The sequence below is a fragment of the Zalophus californianus genome, chromosome 15 (genome assembly GCF_009762305.2).
Source record: "Zalophus californianus isolate mZalCal1 chromosome 15, mZalCal1.pri.v2, whole genome shotgun sequence".
Taxonomy (NCBI): Eukaryota; Metazoa; Chordata; class Mammalia; order Carnivora; family Otariidae; genus Zalophus; species Zalophus californianus.
The window spans coordinates 59,096,687-59,115,186 of record NC_045609.1 but is presented as its reverse complement, the minus strand read 5'-3'; the positions used below and the strand labels follow the sequence as shown (position 1 = coordinate 59,115,186).

Below are 18,500 nucleotides of genomic sequence, written 5' to 3'. Positions count from 1 at the left end.
GAAGCTGGAAGACAGCCAGTGCCAGATGGGAAGCAAAGGGGCTGCTTTTTAGTTACAGGCAAAGATCAGGCACTGTGTCTGTTCTTATCAAGTTAACGGCTTGACATGTTTTCCATCTGAGAACAAGACAGTAAAACGGGCCCTGGAGCAAGGAGTTAAGAAAGTCTGGGATGTAGCTCGCTGGCCTGTCTCATAGGTGTTCCAAGACAATGGCTGCGTCCCTCCTGGGGGCACTGCAGATCCCCTGGCAATAGCCACAGAAGAATATGAAATTCTTTGTGCAGCATTTTCCTTTTTTTTTTTTTTAAGATTTTATTTATTTATTCATGAAAGACAGAGAGAGAGAGAGAGAGAGAGAGGCAGAGGGAGAAGCAGGCTCCCAAGGAGCAGGGAGCCTGACACGGGACTCGATCCCAGGACCCTGGGATCATGACCTGAGCCGAAGGCAGACGCTTAACCATCTGAGCCACCCAGGCGCCCTTCGTGCAGCATTTTCTTATGCTAAAGCTTCCATTCCACAAAATGTATTGAGCACTTACTGTATGCCAGGCGTCTGGAATGTGGGCACTGTCCCTGAGCAACGTATAATTTTGAGAAGTGAGAGGCACTCCTGTCCCCAGAAGTCATCTCCCCGTGAGGAGACCAACATATAAACAAATCATGAAATTAAGATGCTCCTGGCTCTAATGGAGGCACAAAGAAAGTACTTTCTTTTTCTTTCAGCCTACTCCTGTGATGGTGCACATGGGTAGGACCCCAGGACCAGTGGAAATGTCAAGTTTAATTCTTGTCTTTCTGCGACTGCTCGTTTCTTTGTTAGTTGTCAGAAAGTCAAGAGACCAGTGAGGAGTGGCCACTTTGGAGGGTCCTTCTGTTCCCATTTGATAGGCCGGGACTGTCACATCTGTTGTCACGCTTAAACCCACTCTGCGGCCCTTGCTGTATTGAATATGCTTTCCCAGATGCCACCCGGCTCACTCTCTCACTTCTCCTGGCCTCTGCTACAGTCTCACCTCCCAAGAGAGGTCCTCCTCTAACTCCTTATCTAAAAGAGCTTCCTGGGGCGCCTGGCTGGCTCAGTCAGTAGAGCATGTGACTCTTGATGTTGGGGTCATGAGTTTGAGCCCCACACTGGGGGTAGGGATGACAAAAATTAAAAGATAATAAAATGAAATGAAATGGAATAAAATGAAATAAAATAGCTCCCTCTACCCCTTTATGTCCGTCACTCAGCTTTATGTCTCACCAGTCTGAAGTTTTATTATACACTTACCTGCTTATTGTGTGTCTCCCCAAATGAAGACTGGGCCTATTTCTGTCTCAGTTACTGCTCTACCCCCAGCACCTAAAACAGGATCTGGAAACACAACAGATAATACATAATTGGTTGAGGAAGTGAACCAATTTGAACCTTACAACAATCCTCCAAGAAAGGCATCCTTGACATCATGAACCTCATCACCATTTTAAAAATAAGGGACCAGGCATATAAAAGTTATCTGGCAAGTCGAGTCATGCAGGGCCTGCCCGTGGGCCTGGATGTATGCCCAGGCCCCTCTCATTCCCACACCACCCTCCTGGCCCCACATTGCTCTCTTCTCCTCCCTTGATTCAGCCCACTGTTCTGTGGTCCAGGGACTGTTCACTGTTTGTAGAAAGGAAAGAAACCCAACACTCCCCAAGAGAGCCATTTACAATCCCTGGGCAGGCACCTCAGTGTCACTTCCTCCCTTCCCTCTGCCACCCAGAATCCAGGGCAGCACGGTCGGGTCACCCTCCAGACAGAAAGAGTGGCTCAACCTCCCTGGTGTTGCAAGGGCCACTCGTCTCTCTGCCTCCCTCCTGGCCTTCCCCCAGGAGCCCTGCTGCAGGGCACCTGCACTCCCGTCTCAACAGGCCCCGTGGTGAGTGAAAGAATCCATCGCACCAACGTGTGGACGTCCGCCCTGCCGTGGGCAGCAGGGTGCTCCCAGCACCGTGAAGGTGGAGACACAGGGAAAGACCCACTTTTGGATTCCTTGTATTAGGCTGAGGCCACCGGAGGGAGGGGAGGTGAGGCACGACCACAGGTCCGTGCGTGAGAGGGTGGCAAGGGTCCGGAGCTTACTCAAGCGAACAAACACAGGGTCTCAGGGAGCAAAGAAACATGAAAAGCAGCTGATGGATCTGGGTTCATGTCACAGCCCGCCTCTGATAAGCTATGTGGTGTGCCATAAGGGAGGTTACTTCCTTTGCAAATGGGGATAATAAAATAATAGCTGCTCAGAGTACCTTTATGGAGTAAGAACAAAACCCACTAACAAATCTGTGAATGCATCTTGGAAACTCTCAAGTATCTGTAAACACAGAGATGTGTTACATGTATGTTTTTTCTTATGAAAAATGACTCATTACAGAAAATATAACCAATACAATCGATATATAAAAAGTATAAAGAAAATAATAATCACCTGTAATTCCACTACTCATAATCACTGTTACCATTTTATATACCCCTTTCAATCTCTTTTCCGAAGCCCATGTATGCAAATGTATATCATATACGCTCATGGCCCCTCACCACAAGACTGGACTGCACAGGCTGCACCCTCAGGCATTTTCATCATTAATTTCATTAGAGCAGTAATTGCAGTCTATACTGGAACTTTATCATTGTTCTGGCTAAGTAAGACGTTTTAGAAACGTATTGCTAATAATTCCTCAGTCTTTTCGCTTAATAAATACACAGTTAGTTCTCTGCAACATGGTACACTGGGGAAACCATTACACCAGGAATCAGGCGATCTGACATCTTGCCCTGAGCGTGCCAATAAAGAGCAGTGTATACACTGGCAAGAAGCCTCTGTGCCTCAGTTTCCCCATCAGTGAAACGAAGGTGAAAATCTATGCCCTGAAGTTCAGATGACAGCATGTAGGGGAAGGTACTCAAAGCACCCCTCTATGGGAGGTCCCGTTCCTGTCCTCCGCCACACACAGGAGTGCAGCCCGGGAGCTGGTGTACTTGCATTCATCCCCATCCCGTTTAACAAGTCCTGACAACCCAGGGAGCAAAGGCGACCTTGAGTCTGCCAGTCTCTAAGAAGCTCACGTACGATTCCCTTTGCCTCCAACACTTACCAAGTCATTCCCTTCTAAACCAGAGCTAGAGCGTGCCCCGAAGTGGTTGGCTGTTACCCCAAGAGGTGAGGAGTGCTATGCACCTCCCAGTCCCTTGAGGAGTCAGAGCCACATCCTCTCTGAGACCACTGGGTCCTGTTTTCTCAAAGTGAGCTCTTGGAACGCCTTCTGTCCTCGGGCCCCAGGCCAGAGTCAAAGTCTTTGGGGGCAGGGCTCAGGAATCTGCATCTTTAATAGCGGTCCCACCCTCACCCCGGCAAAGACTTTGACACCTCCCCCCCGCCCCCGCAACACCACCATGACTCAGATGCACACATAAAGTCTGAGAACCGACCTGTCAACATCTCAGTTGGGAAGACTGAGGATCGAGGTTACAAAGCCATGAGTGGCCAAGTTGGGGCCAAAGGATCAGAATTCAAATTTCTTTTCTCAATCTTTCTCTGCTACTTTCTCCTTCTTTCTGTCTTCCCTCTCTCCTTGTCCTCCCCCCTTCCTTATTTTCTCTTTCTATTTCAAGAAGATAGATATTTCTCATCACATACAGTTTAGCACTGGGGTTCCCGTTCGCTGGGCAGTTCTGCTCCACACAGTTATAGAATTCAAATTTCTTGTTTGTATTTAAATAATATTCTAGGTTTTTTTTCCTTTTAAAGTCATAATTCTTTTAAAAGTCAGTAACAAGGAAAGATGGCCTGACGCATAGCAATGAATCACCATAATTTTTCCTCTGCCAGTGGGAGCTAGGACCCAGGAAGAGGGAAAACATGTGGTGTGGGAATAAACAAACGTTTCATTAGTTCATGCGTGCATGTATTCATTTATACACCAAATGTCACTAAACACCTAGTAGGTAATTGGTGCTGGGAATTCAACAGCCTTCGTTCTAAGCCAGCTCACGATAGAGCACTGATCACTGAAAAATGAAACCAGATGACTCAGTGAGCAAGCCCTGGGCCCAAAAGGGCCAGGAGCAGCTGTGCAGGGGGGAAAGAGAACATGGTCCCAAGCCCAGCTTTGTTCTCTCATGTGACCATCTCTCTCTCGATCTCTCTCTTTTTTTTAATTTTGTACTTTTTAATTTTAATTTTAATTATTTAATTAATTTATTTTTTATTTTTTTATTTTTTTAAAGACTTTTTATTTATTTATTTTTGAGAGAGAGAGAAAGCACATGGGGGGGGAGGGTCAGAGGGAGAAGCAGACTCCCTGCCGAGCAGGGAGCCCGATGCGGGACTCGATCCCGGGACTCCAGGATCATGACCTGAGCCGAAGGCAGTTGCTTAACCAACTGAGCCACCCAGGCGCCCAATTAATTTATTTTTTAATTATGTTCATTTAGCCAGCATATAGTACATCATAAGTTTTTGTTGTAGTGTTCAACGATTCATTAGTTGCATAGAACACCTAGTGCTCCATTCCTCTTGGCTTCCCTCTTTTTGGAGGGACAGAATCTATGGTGCCAGAGTCACATACAGTGTTCTTATTCCCAGACTGGCCACATCCTCGGCTCGAGGACAGAATCCAGGGCGGGGAGCGAAGGGGACTTCCTTTCTCCCAGAGCATCAGTGCCTGGTATGCTGGGAACGCCATGGAGTCAATCCGAGCCATCCCTGGACAGACCAGCAGGTTTAGCCAACCACGCAGAGCCAATAAACATCATCTCTCTGATTTTAATAAGGTTTTGAATGGGTTCCCACACTGAAATAGTCCTTGAGAAACTTAGAAAAGATGACTGAGTATAAAGGTTTAAAAAAGCAGGATGTTGGGGGAAATTTTTGGCATTAATTTGCTCTGCCTTATGTGGTCTCCTAGTTACCCTTGTCTTCTTCCTCCTTTGTCTCTCTCCTAATCTCAGTGGCCCTTTAACACTATAGAACATCTTGCACAGACCTGTGCCGTTTTGTGCAGGGCTGTACCCTGGGATGTGCATAAGGCTGGGGTCAAGGGAGCTATAGCAGAATATCTCAGCACACAAAGGCCACGTTATGTTCCAACCTTAACACTGAAAACATAAAACCATTCTTAAGTATGTGCTGGCTGAGTATATGAAGGATAAGATTTCCTTTTAAAGATAAACTTTGTCTTGTACAATCAGTTCATTATATACTGTCACAAAAGTATGGTCCAGGCAGAGGGAAAAGCACTGTAAAGGTAGATAAAGGAGCCAAAATTGCCCGGTGGGGTCAGGGTGGGGAGATGTCAGGGTGGCAGCCACCCAGAGGCATGAGGTGACTGAGGCTGAGGACACTGCTCAGAGCTCTGTCTCCCTCCTCGGACAGTCACCCCATAAACTGACAGCTACCCACCTGCAAAATTCAGAAAGCAGAATGGAGAACAGAACAGCACTCAGTCTTCAAAGCCACCATTACTGTGGGTCTCCTAAATGCAAAGCACTGTGCTAAGGAGATTTCTCTTACTTTCTTTCTCTGTACTTTCTCTCCCTTAATTTCCTCAATAATTATGCATGGAAGGCATTATTCCCTACTTCACAGATGAGGTAGCCATGGTCATCCAGCTAAGGTGGGATTCAAACTTAGACCCTCCCTCCCCCACATATACACACACATGAAAGCCTATACTTTTTTTTTTAACCACATCATAGAGAAGATGAATATAAGTATCTATGCCTGTGATGACATGAGAATTTCTCAAGGCTTCCCCACTTTTATCAATATATTTTGTTTTTGAAAAATCATTTACTTTTTTAAAAAAACCATACAAGTCATATGTAGTTATTCTTATCAAGCCAAACAATTCAGAGTAGAATGAAAAGTATGACTTCTTCTTGACATTCCCTATAATTAAAAGTATAGATGTAACAAAAGCATATTGGGGAAAAACATTTTTTTTAAGAGAGAAGAAACAAAATCTATAGTCCTCTCACTTAAATGAAACCACCAAGAGAAATTCAGATTATTACTTTTCTACAATTGGGGTGTTTGTTGTGTGATATACATTCAATGTATTTTGTATCCTGTTTTCCTCGAGTTATGTCACAGACATTTCCATTTCATCGTCTGGTCTTCTTATTCCTCAGAGTTAATGGCTGAGTGACATGTAACTGAGAACCATGGTTTGCTTAACCATCCTTCTGTTGCTGAGCATTTAGATGGTTTCTCATTATTTGCTATTATCAAGTGTGCTGTGATTAAGATCTCTATGCATTTTTTTTCTCTAATTTGGATTAATTCCCTAGCATTCCCAGAAAGTAGAATTACTGGGTCAAAGGGTGTGAACATTCTTAAGGCTCTTGATCCATAGTGCCAAATTGTTTTCCAAGAGGATTGAACCAATTTTCACTATTTGGATGCTTGCTAGTTTCCCTGTGTGAGAAGTTCTGGGGAAAGACTTTGTTTAAGGCTTCTTATTCTGTTTAACTGAAATCACTACACTTTAATGTTGCTGTTTCATACGGCCCCTTTCAAAGTCTGTTGACAATGTTTGACCATCTGATTACTGGGTGGAAGATTTATACTGGTCTCCCTGTCTCCAGGCTCTTCCGGTCTTCAATCTGTTTTGCACACTTCAGCCAGATTCATTCTTTTGGAAACATCACTTGCCTCATGTCGCTGCCCCCTCAGTAACTTGTAGTGACTCTCTATTTCCTCCAGGATCAAGTCCGAACTCCTCTACCGGGTCCTGGGGACCCTCCATAATAGGGTACCACCCCCCATACCCAACTCAATCTGATCTCCTACCATCCTCAGCAGAAATCTTGGCCCCCAATTATGCTCCATCTGCTTTTCCCTTTTGCTTATGTTTTCTTTCCACTGGAATGCTTCCCTCTCCTTTCTACCTAGTCCAAACCCTCCTCTGTTTTCAGGGTACTTCAGTCCCACCCAGTCCTGTGAGAATTCTTCAGGAAGAGCCATGGTAAGTGGGGAAAGACCTAGAGTCAGGAATTTAGAAAGAGAGGGAAACAGAAGAGGGAAAGCAGTGGGGATACCAGACATGCATTCAGGGGCCAGGAGGATGTGGGGCCCCCCACATTAAAGGCATGAATAGATTGGCAACAGAGATCAGAACAAAGGCAAAATTCATTGTGCTATGGATACCATTTAGGCTGTTTCTACTGGCCTAAAAAAGGAATCTGTGAGTGAGCAGGATTGTGGGCTAGTGCTAATAAAATAATGATGACAATAATAATTATAGTATATCAGTTAGGATTAGCTTCACTTAGGGAAACTAAGACCAAAAAAAAATAATGGTTTAGATATGAGAAAATTAATTTATGCTTTCTGAAAAGAAATCCTCAGGAAGTTCAAAGCTGGAATGGCAGCTTCCTGCTCATCAAGGACCCAAACTCTTTAGCTCTCTGCAATGCTAGCCACCCTCAGAGTGTGGCCCTCCTCCTCATGCTCCAAAATAGCAGCTGGGGCACCAGTCATCACGTCTAGAGTCCAGACCAGTAATAGGCAGAATAAGGATGATGAAGAGTGTCTTCTCTCTTTAGGGAGACTTACTAGGAAGTCCCATGCAATGCTTCTGCTCAGAACTTATTGGCCTAGTCACATGGCTGCACCTAGCTGCAAGGAAGTCTATATGCTCAGATGAAAATCAAGGTTATGATACTAAAAGAAAGAGAATAGATTTGGGGGCACACAGGTAGCAGTCTGTGATATGATTTATTGAAGCACTGTGTAATCAATTTATATCTATTCTCTCTTTTCATTTTTATACCAATTCTACAAGCAAGGATGTGGTGGAAAGGAGAATAAGACCTGGACTCTCTCTGAGTCCAGAACCTGGGTGGGCTCCTTTTGTTTTGTTTTCTTTTTTTTTTTAAGATTTTATTTATTTATTTGAGAGAGATAGAATGAGAGATAGAGAGCACAAGAGGGAAGAGGGTCAGAGGGAGAAGCAGACTCCCCACCGAGCAGGGAGCCCGATGTGGGACTCAATCCTGGGACTCCAGGATCATGACTTGAGCCGAAGGCAGTTGCTTAACCAACTGAGCCACCCAGGCGCCCTCCTTTTGTTTTCTTTTTAGGTTTCATGGAGACTTATTTTTCACATAAATTTTTTTTCATATAAAAAAATCACAAAATAATTGGTAAATATCTTTTTTTTGGCTTGGCCAAACACACACACACACACACACACACACACACAAACAGAGTTCACCTTTCAGAGATTGAGTCTTACAATCTCACCATACAGAACTCACTGGAATCCCTCCATTCGTATGTGCTTAGTTATATTTTTTGGCATATTGTAGGTCTTATTTGTGAAGAATATATAAGACTTCCTCTACAGGTTGTAAAACACAAGCAGTTCTCAATAAATAATATTGAAATGATGTTCTAAAGGGAAGCAAGAGCAATATATTCTTGAGAACATTCAAGGTAAACAGTTTTCATAAATGAGGGGTTTACTAACAGTTGTGAACGTGAAAAGAGTGTAAGAGAGATGAAATTCTTTCTCCTTCAGTTTGTATTGTTTTGGATTGTTACTCCAGATTTCCTGTAAAACAAATGAATGGAAAAATTGGCAGACAGAGAGGCTGGGCAGGTTTGCTAATGCTGATTTTGTGATTACTTGGTATCCAAGACACTAGGAAGCATGACCTCCTGGTGGAGTTGGATGGGTAGAGCGGTTTTGGTTGGGGAGGCAGGGTGAGGGTGGGGCAGGACGGGGCGGGGGTGGTGGAGGGCTTATTTGATGACAAAAGAAAGCTGTTTGGAAAAAGGGTTTCAGACTGATAGGGATTACAGAGAGAAGGAAGAGAGATTCTAGGGCAGACACTAGCTTTAAAAAAATACAGTGGGCATGGAAGTGGGGTGGGTGGGGCAGCCAATTAGAGTGTAAGTACTTGTAGATAAGGCAGTTGCAGCTTTGTACCACTGGCTACCCTGCATTTCTCCAAAGGCCAAATTATACCCAACAAGTGCAGCTAAAGAACGATCAGGCCCAGTAACTGCCAACATCTTGTCATTGTGCCCTGCCTGAGTTTGTGAGCCTGAGTTGCCTGCGTGCTACAGTAAAGGGGGTTTTGCATTCTGGAAGAATGACTAAGCCTGGGTGTTGCCGAGGAGGGGAGCCAGAGAAAACCATAGGGAAAGGCTAGTTCCTAGAATTTAAGCAGCTGGAGGTCAAGGACCAGGTCAGTTTTGTTCTGTGCTATATCCCCGTGCCAACTTCAGTGGCTGGTCCACGGTTCCCACTACCTTTACCCAGTGAAATTCTGTTGAATGAATGAATGACTATGGCGCCAAGGTCACAAGCTAGAAGCATCCATATGCACCTTCCTGCTGGCCCTTTAAGATGACCAGGTGGGAATGTTGGGCAACATTCTGTGGGAAGCCTCTTTCATCCCACGGGCAATAGCCAGTCAAAACCAGGGGCTGAGGACAACAGTGTGGTGGGTCTCTGGTGTAGGGTCTGGGGCCTCAAAAGGCAGAGATTGAGATGGATGAGGAAAGACTTTGTACTTTCTGTCTCTTTTGCCCTCTTCCTACCATGTAGTGACCCCTTACTAAGCCTCAGGCATCGTCCTAAATATTGTACGTGCATTATCTCATGTAATCTGATATTCTAGGGAGGTCGACATTCACATCCCCATTTTCCAGATGATAAAAATTGGAACTTGAAGAGGTTAAGTAACCTGTTCAAGGTACAACAGCTCTTACGTTGGAAAGCAACAGGCCAACCCCACCAGCCCTGACCCCGAGGCCCTCATCTTAACTGCTTCACTTCCTGCCTCTGCTCCATGCTGTTCCTCATGTTCTTGCTCACTTACTCAATCTCGTTGCAAAACGTATTTTGTCCATCTGTCCAAAAAACATTTTATTTTCAGATATCAACAGTTATGTTGCAAAAACAATATGAAGAATCCCCGTACAACCGCCACCCACATGCCCCAAATGTTGGCCTTTTACTGCCTGGAGTAAATATTAATTACATTTTCTGACAACATTTTTATATTCCCTTGGACTTAAATTTTCATTCATTTTTTGAGGATTGCAGACACTGTCCAAGGGCAATGATAATGTGGCAGCTGACTGGTGGGTGGCAGGCTCCACTGACCATGTGTGAACTGTGAGCCCCGGGAACAGATGTGTCGACTCCCAGCATTCCCCCAAAGGACAAGAGGGTCATCCAGTGACTCGCCTAATGGGGAGGCTTCTGAGGAATGTCCTAGACGCCAGGCTTGAGAGATTCTCCAGCTACAAAAGATGTCTAAACAAGGAAAACATTAGTGATGACAGCCGCACAGAATAATTCTGCCTCTTACTCCCTTGTACTGTCAATTCAGGGCAGAAAGATTCATGTGAACCTACTACTCATCAGGACTGAATCAAGTACCTGGGTAAATGAGAAGACTCAATGATTCTGCCCTCTATCAACAGACAAGCAAAATGGTTGACTAGAAAAGACAAGGGAGCCTTGGTAGGAATTTCCCCACTAGTAGTCAATCAGGGACCCTCAGCTGGGGAAAACCTCACAATTATTTTGGAAACAAAATTAGAAGCTGGGATGTGGGGGGAGGGAGGCAGGAGAAGATGGAACAAGTTCCCGCATGAAAACAAGACAATCCAGCTCTGTTTCCTGCCTAATGCTGGTGGTCTTTGGAAGTGGGGGGAGGGGGGCTCAGGGGGAAGGAGGCCCTGTTAGGTGTGGCCAGAGAAGCCAGGGGGCCAGAAAACTGCAGTTCCAAGGACAGAACCAACTAGCAATGTAAGTAGAGCCCCAGTTCGACCCCCAAGCAAATCTACAGACTTTAAAAAGAAGAGGGGATTTAGCTAATGCTTCTGGGACAATTTTTGCATGCAGAGTAGAGGGGAGAGCCATGGAGAGGGATGAAGAGGCTTCACACCCCCTCCCCCCCCGCCCCAGGATCATTCATTGTCCCTGTGAGCCTTCCTGGTCCTTTTTTCTTGCATGTTCTCTGTGCCTCCCTCATGTCCTGTTTCATCCTGCACTTTCACTGACCCCATAAAACCCCAGTAGGGACCTGCCGAGGCTCTCAATTCGACAGATCTGGATCGAAGTCCCAGCTCGGATACTAACCAGCTGAGTGACCAGCCAACCTCTCCAAGCCTCAATTCCTCAAGTGTAAATTTGATATGACAGTTGAAGGGGATTATGCATGCAAAGTGCCAACATGGCTCCCTGTGAGCAATCTTCTTTCTGATTTCTCAAGCCACCTTTCCCTCCCACCTGCCGGCCCTTGATCTCGGATAATACTGGTGGCCAGTGTGCTACTCCCTCTTGCTCATTTTTTCCAGGTAATAGTGGAAATAGACCAAGGAGCCTGAATCTGCATTTTTACTCCAGGTTCTGTCACTTAACAGCTGTGTGATCCTGGACAAGTCACTTAACCTCTCTGAGCTCCAGCTTTCCCACTTGCAAAATGGAAATTGTACCCGCCTCGAATGAGATAACACAGAGAAGTGCTTTCTAAGTGTTAAAGCACTTGATGAGAGTCAGCTGCTGCTTTGCTGCCCTTCCCACAGTCCCCCACACCAAGCCCAACTTGGGTGGAAGGAGCACTGGACAGAGATTTAGGAAGCTCTGAGCTCACATCCCAGCCCTATCATCTATTTGGGACCCTTCAGCAAATCATGATCCTCCCAGGGCCTCAGTTTCCTCACATGTAAACTAAAGTGTTTGAATGGAAGATCCTTTATGGTCTCTTCTACAGTGAGCTTCCTCACATTTGTTGCTGAAGGGGTCAGGAGTTTATTTTCTGACAAGAATACAGTTGGGCTTCGAGGACGTCACTGCTTCTGGGCTCACGTCTGCTCTCACTGAATTCTTCTATTCATATGACCGGGATCAGGCACTTCTGGGTCATGGGTGGCCTGAGGGTGTCTCCAATACTCCGTTTAGGGTAATTAGTCTTTTTGACCCTTAGCAGGGGAAATGTCTCCAGTTGGGGGGAAATGAAGTTGTCAAACACGGTCCTTAAGGAAAGGGAGATTTATAGGGGATCACATACAAAAGCACAGGAATTAAACAAACAAACAGGGAAAGAGCACTTAAAAGCTCAGACCAAACAATATATACTGCACGCTATGCTCAGGCAGGTCAACTAGTGGTCCGCGGTCTCCCCCAGCACCACCCAGGCGTAACGGCCTAGACAATTGTTCATCTTCCAAGAAGGCCTTCCCAGAAACCACAGGGTTGCAGGAAGGTAAAGCCAATGACTTCACCAAGGGAAAGAAACAGCAGTGGTTTTTAAAACTTGATTTTATGTAGCCCAAGATTTGGGCCCTGCTATCTCTCCCACCCCTCCTCATGGCACTCTGCCTCCAACTATCCCAGTCACTTGCTCCTCCAACACTGCTCCCTCCTTGGTCCTCTTTCAGGTAAGGTCTCCATAAAATATAGGATGCCCAGTTAAATTCGAATTTCAGGTAAACCACACATACATTTTTTAGTATAAGTATGTCCCATGTAGGGGCGCTTGGGTGGCTCAGTAGATTAAGCATCTGCCTTCAGCTCAGGTCATGATCCTGGGGTCCTGGGATCGAGCCCCACATGGGGCTCCCTGCTCAGCGGGGAGCCTCCTTCTCCCTCTCTCTGCAGCTCCCCCTGCTTGTGCACTCTCTCTTCTGCTCTCTCTCTCAAATAATAAAATCTTAAAAAAAAAAGTATGTCCCATGCAGTATTTCAGATATATTAAAAATTATTCATGGTTTAGGAGAAATTTAAGTGAACATTTTGTATTTTTATTTGCTAAATCTGGCAATCTCCTTTCGAGGCATTTGTACTTGCTGTTATCTCTGTCCAGAACACACCACCCCCACATCTTCCCTTGGCCAGCTCCTTGTTACTGAGGCTCCACTCAAATGTGCCCTCCTTAGAGAGATGCTCTCTGACCCTCTTTCCCAATTTAAAGTAGCCGCCATGCCCGCATCATGCCTCTCTAGCAAATTCTCCTATATTACTTTTGTCACTCTGAACTGAGTTAGCCTATTGGTTCTCTTGTGCAATGACTGTTTCCTCCAGCTGGAATGGTAAACACTGCTCTTTTTTCCCTGATCGCTCTCCATCACCTGAACGTACGTGGCACATGCCAGGCATCTGATAAACACTGGTTGAAAGAATGAATAAGTGAAATGTATGCTTTAGAGCAGTGCTTCACAAACTTGAAGAAGACTCTAGAGATCTTGTTCAATTCTGTTAAAATCGAGATTCTGATTCAGTAGGTTGGGCGCTGGCCTGAGAGTATGCATTCTTAACAAGCTCCCAGGGACACTGATGCTGTTGGTCCACGGGCAATGGTTTAAGAGGCAACGGAATTCTCTGTGATTGGGGCACCTGGGTGGCTCAGTCAGTTAAGCATCTGCCTTCGGCTCAGGTCATGATCCCAGGGTCCTGGGATGGAGCCCCGCATCGGGCTCCCTGCTCGGCGGGAAGCCTGCTTCTCCCTCTCCCACTCCCCCTGCTTGTGTTCCCGCTCTCGCTGTCTCGCTCTCTCTGTCAAATGAATAAATTCTTTGAGACAGCGAGAGCGGGAACACAAGCAGGGGGAGTGGGAGAGGGAGAAGCAGGCTTCCCGCCGAGCAGGGAGCCCGATGCGGGGCTCCATCCCAGGACCCTGGGATCATGACCTGAGCCGAAGGCAGATGCTTAACTGACTGAGCCACCCAGGCGCCCCTCAAATAAATAATTAAAAAAAAAAAGAATTCTCTGTGATGACAGAAATATTCCATCTCTGCACTGTGCAATAGGGTAAGCCAGTAGCCACATGTGACCACTGAGTACTTGAAATGTGGTTAGTGTAAGGAATTTAATTTTAAATTTTACTTTATTCTAACTAATTTAAGTTGAAATAACTACATGTAGCAAGTGGCTACTATATTGGATGGCACATCTCTAGGGAAGTGGTTCTCAATCTTGGCTGCACATGAGAATCCCCAGAAGCACATTTCAAAATCCAGATGCCCAGGACCCACTCCAGACCAGTTAAATCAGAGTCTCTGGGTTTGGGTCTCACAGCATTGATTTTGGTGGTTGTTTTTTAAGTTACCCCTCTCCCCCACCACATTATTCCAGAGTGCATCCAGCATTGAGAACCCTGCCTTAGAGTGTTCAGATCAGTCATGCTTTCCCTTGCTCATTTAATCCTTGCCACAGCCTGGATAGCAGATAAGACAAGTGTGACTAAATGTCACCAATCCCGTTCTACTGGAAGGAGCTGAGGTTCAGGCAGATGAAGGGATTTGCCTGGGGCTGCACGGCTGGTAGCTGATGGACCTGGGACCCACAAAGCCCTCAGGTTTTCACAGCCACCCATGCCTCAAATACTCTGTGGAAAAGAGGCAAACATTTATCCATCAGTTACCTTTGTGAAAAGAGGCAAACGTCTGTCCTTCAATTAGACAGTCGAGCAAGCCCATCCTCTCTCCATGGCAGCCCCCAGCTTCGATCCTCATTTGATGCCCCCTTTTCCAGGGCCTTGTCTGGCCATCACTCCTCAGGGAGGTAAGCCACTTAGAATCCTCACCCTGTTTTCATCATTGACCAGTAAAAGAATGGGTCTCTCTCTACCAGAGATGAAGGAAATCTAACTTTGATTGGAAGCAGGCACCTCGCCACGGAACTCCCCACTCCCAGGGTGGGACCTCAAGTGGAGATGCAGAATCTGCCCACAGATGCAGACTGAGTGGTTTCAGAGAACTAAGTCAGCAGTGATGACACGGATGACCCAAAAACATCTCCTGAGGAGTTTACAGACCTTGCTGGGGTTTCCTGTGGCTGGGCTGGGATACCACTGGTCAGAGGCACCTGGGGAGGGTGGTTTTAGAAGACCCATGGGAAAATGTTTAAATGTTTCATACTTATGTATTTATTTTAATATATTCAGAAAAATGTAGCTCATTAAATCTGTAATTTCACAGATATTTCTGACATAGTTCCTAACAAAATTAATTTATTTAAGAGAAAAGGGAGCACATTTAAAGGAAAATGTTAAGGAAATAAGACACGCAGGATTTGGATATGGCCAATGCAGTGACGATGGCCTGGGTATACCCCAAGGGTGCAGTGGGAGCAGGTGGACAGTATCTTTTGCACAGAAGGTCAGAGGTGGAAGGGAAGGCTTTGGTGAAACATTTTTGTCAGCAGCATGTCTTTCAATAATAAAGAAATACTGTTGCTGACAAGAAATCCACTGTCTCGGAATAATGGCCAGGAATGAAAACAGCACTGCCTCAAGCCCTCGTGGGCCTGTAGTGAAGTCCAGCTGAGAGAAAGGACTAGCAGCTTCTACCGCCCTCTCAAGCCCCAACAAGCTCGCACCAGACCACGCTCAGCCCAACACCCCAGCCCTCCTACAGACTTGCCAAGAGAACCATGCTCCTTCGAGCCCAGGGTCCGAGGTCAGGTCCTAGAACAAGCTAGACAGCCTGGTCCCAGCTGTCCAGGGGCAGGATATCCTCGGTCTCAGCAGCCCCTGCCTGGAGCCTGGGTGGACCAAGCTCACAGTGGTTATGCCTAAAAGGGCACACCCATCTCTACAGGCCCAAACTCAGGGGCCCTCAATTCACACCTCTGTCAACAGGGCTCAGTTCCCTGGGGTTTGGAGGATCCTGGACCGTGGGATGGGGAAAGGATGTGTGCTCCGTTTAATGGGCCGACAGTCCCACTCTGACAATGAAAAGGGATTGGATCCAGTTTTTAGGAATTAGAGTTGCCATCTTTAAAATGTCTCAAGATGGGGGGAAGTATGAACGGGTGGAACACAGAGGATTTTTAGGGCAGTGAAAATAATCTGCATGATACTATAATGGTGGATACATGTCATTATACGTTTGTCCCTAGTGTAAACTATGGACCCTGGGTGAGTGTGATGTGTCTATATGGGTGTATCAATGCTAACAAGTGCTACTCTGGTAGGGGAGGTTGATAAAGGGGGAGGCTCTGCATGTGTGAGGGCAGGGGAGCGTGGGGGAAATCCCCACACTTTCCTCTTAATTTACTTGTGAACCTAAAACTGCTCTAAAAACATTAAGTCTTAAGGGTGCCTCTGTGGCTCAGTCAGTTAAGCATCCAACTCTTGGTTTTGGCTCAGGTCATGATCTCTCAGTTGTGGGATCAAGCCCCATGTGAGGCTCTGTGCTCAGTGCGGAGTCAGCTTCAGATTCTCTCTCCCTCTCTCTCTCCTTCTCTCTCTCCAATAGATAAATAAAATCTTTTTAAAAATAAAAATAAAAAAAAGTCTTAAGAAAGAAGTCCCAAGAAAATTTGTGAACACCAAAATCCAATCAAAGTAACCTGAGAGGCTGGGGTGGGGAGGGCATCTTCAGGAAGACCCAGCTTGATTGTGGGTATAACTGAGGCAGCTGAAAGTGTTTATATTTTCTGGGTTTCCAGCCTGTAAAGCTGAGGCTCAGGCCCAGGAGTCTCTGCGGGGGTGCCCGGCGGGCCCCTCCCAGGCACCAGCCATCTGACACAAGGAGCCACCTCTACGGGCTGCCACAGGATATACCTGGGACACCCTGAAGCTGCTAATCCTAGCGTCAACACTGTGCTTTTCCTTGAAGGATTTCCTTTCCTGTGAGAAAACTGGTATTGACTAATATTAGCACATAATTGCCAATTGTTAACACCAATGCTTGTTGGATGGGTGCCCTCCTAGGCATTTTCATACATAGGTTTAAAAAAAACCAAAACTGAGATTCTGTTTTATGTACTATGTTTTCTTCTCCACTTACTGTATGATAGAAGTCTTGCCATGTCAGAATATATAGCTCTGTATCATTTTTTAAAATGCTACATAGAATGCAGCATACTTTTTAAAAACTGGTTAAGGAAGATTGGACATGGGCGCCTGGGTGGCTCAGCTGGTTGGGCGACTGCCTTCGGCTCAGGTCATGATTCTGGAGTCCCAGGATCGAGTCCCACTTCGGGCTCCCTGCTGAGCGGGGAGTCTGCTTCTCCCTCTGAACCTCTTCCCTTTCATGCTCTCTATCTCTCATTCTCTCTCTCTCAAATAAATAAATAAAATCTTTAAAAAAAAAAAGGAAGATTGGACATATTTTCTTTTTCTCACGTACATTTTATGATTTTTCAACAAAGAAAATATATTACTTATGTAGAAAAGAGATCACATTCTTTTTACAAATAGTACTGGAAAGACAATGTAATAATACTTTAAAAGTGAACGGAGCTAGTTTCATTTTTGTTAATTATTTTCCAGTTCTTGTCCCCATACAAGAACTAGAACAAATACTTTTACCTCCTTATAGCCATGCTGAAATACTCTTTTAGCACGTTATCTGAAACATTCGTCCATGTTTCTACAGAGCTTTCTTAAAGGCTTGGGTCAAGGGGTGGAAGGCATGGGCGGAGGGGGTGGAAGGTGTTGGGCTATTCCACAGGTCAGTGTCTAGAGCAGAGCTCTAGGGACAGAGCCCTTAGAGTCTGGTGAAACCTCAGGACCCCTTCTCACAGTCATACTTCCAAATGTATAAAATAAGGTATATAGGATCACCAAAGAAATCAATTACACTGAAATACAATTATCAAAATAAAAATATGGAATACAGTAATAACACATACTTCTTTGCACATTAAGGAACAAGACTAGCAGTGAGTCTAATTTCTATCATAATTCCAAAGTAATGATGGACACAAATATTTCATGAGATCTGCAACACAATAACTTGATTTGAAAACATCCGTGATTTCTTTTGGCGACAAGTCTCAGCTTCACCAATACAGCTGGTCTGTGGTGTACATTTTGTAATTGAAGGAAATACTACATCTTATTTTATGTTAGGGAAAATAAAGATGTCACTTTTTTTCCCCAACCGAGTTCACCGAAACCTCCTGAATTTTGCAAGGGACGGTGGCTTCTAGCTCAAGAGACATCTGCTCCACAGAATTTCTATGCTTATTAGCCTAAGAAAGGTGAAGGGAAGAAATTATTTCCAAATCTCTTTCCCGTTTCATTTTTTTTTTCTATCCCTTCTCCTCAAACCACCAGCCTCTCTGGCTCCCATGACTATGTGATCATTTGGAATTAATTTGGGGGTTTCTCCCATCTCTAGCCATCAGCCCAGCCCCAACCACTTCTACTCCCTGGTCATCCTCTGTTCATACACAGAAAGAAGCTTGTCTTCCAATTCAGCACACTTCATATTTGCACTAGATTTAACATGCACATCCCTCCCTCTTCCTTCCTGACAGTTAGGAAGTCGTCTAACAAGTCCAGTCAGTTCTGAACGAAGGAAGCTGGATAATCCACCTACTTATTGGAGGCTGCCTAATCCAAAGAGATGTTTTTCATCACTGGAGGTATTTTCCAGGACTCTGCAAATCCAGAGGATCAGTCTCCTTCCTTCACACAAGCATCAGCACTGGATTCATTTCTGAAATCACCGGCACCAACCAGGCTCTGGTTCTTGGCCCAAGTTAAAGAAATGATCTGT

At 45.4% G+C, this 18,500-nt stretch overlaps 1 long non-coding RNA gene across 1 annotated transcript in view; it reads right to left on the bottom strand.

Annotated features, from left to right (window-relative positions):
* Positions 1-18,500, bottom strand: part of LOC113923579 — a 71,011-nt gene that overhangs the window by 28,738 nt on the left and 23,773 nt on the right. Inside the window, exon 2 of the long non-coding RNA XR_003520373.2 lies at positions 1,274-1,357. This is a non-coding gene — a long non-coding RNA (uncharacterized LOC113923579). The remainder of the gene's footprint in view (positions 1-1,273; positions 1,358-18,500) is intronic.